The sequence below is a fragment of the Rhagoletis pomonella genome, unplaced genomic scaffold (assembly GCF_013731165.1).
Source record: "Rhagoletis pomonella isolate Grant_MI unplaced genomic scaffold, Rhpom_1.0 Rhpom_scaffold_00001, whole genome shotgun sequence".
NCBI classification, from domain to species: domain Eukaryota; kingdom Metazoa; phylum Arthropoda; class Insecta; order Diptera; family Tephritidae; genus Rhagoletis; species Rhagoletis pomonella.
The window spans coordinates 108,489,500-108,489,835 of record NW_023458555.1 but is presented as its reverse complement, the minus strand read 5'-3'; positions in this window follow the sequence as shown (position 1 = coordinate 108,489,835).

The following is a 336-nucleotide window of genomic DNA, read 5'->3' as shown; positions in this document are numbered from 1 at the left end:
CTTGAAATTTGGTATGCAGACATATCAACGGTAGGTGCTTAGAAGAGTTTGTAAAAGGAATCGTGGCACATCCCATAGTCGTGGAATTTTTTATCAGCTATAACTTCGGAACTATAAGTCACACGAACTTGAAATTTGGTATACAGACATATCAATGGTAGGAGCTTATAGAAGAGTACGCATAACCGAGTTTGTAAAAGGGGGCGTGGCCCATCCCATAGGCGTGGAATTTTTTATCAGCTATAACTTCGGACCCACAAACCACACGAACTTGAAATTTGGTATGCGGGCATATCAATGGTCGGTGCTTATAGGAGGGCACACGGAGAAAAAAAA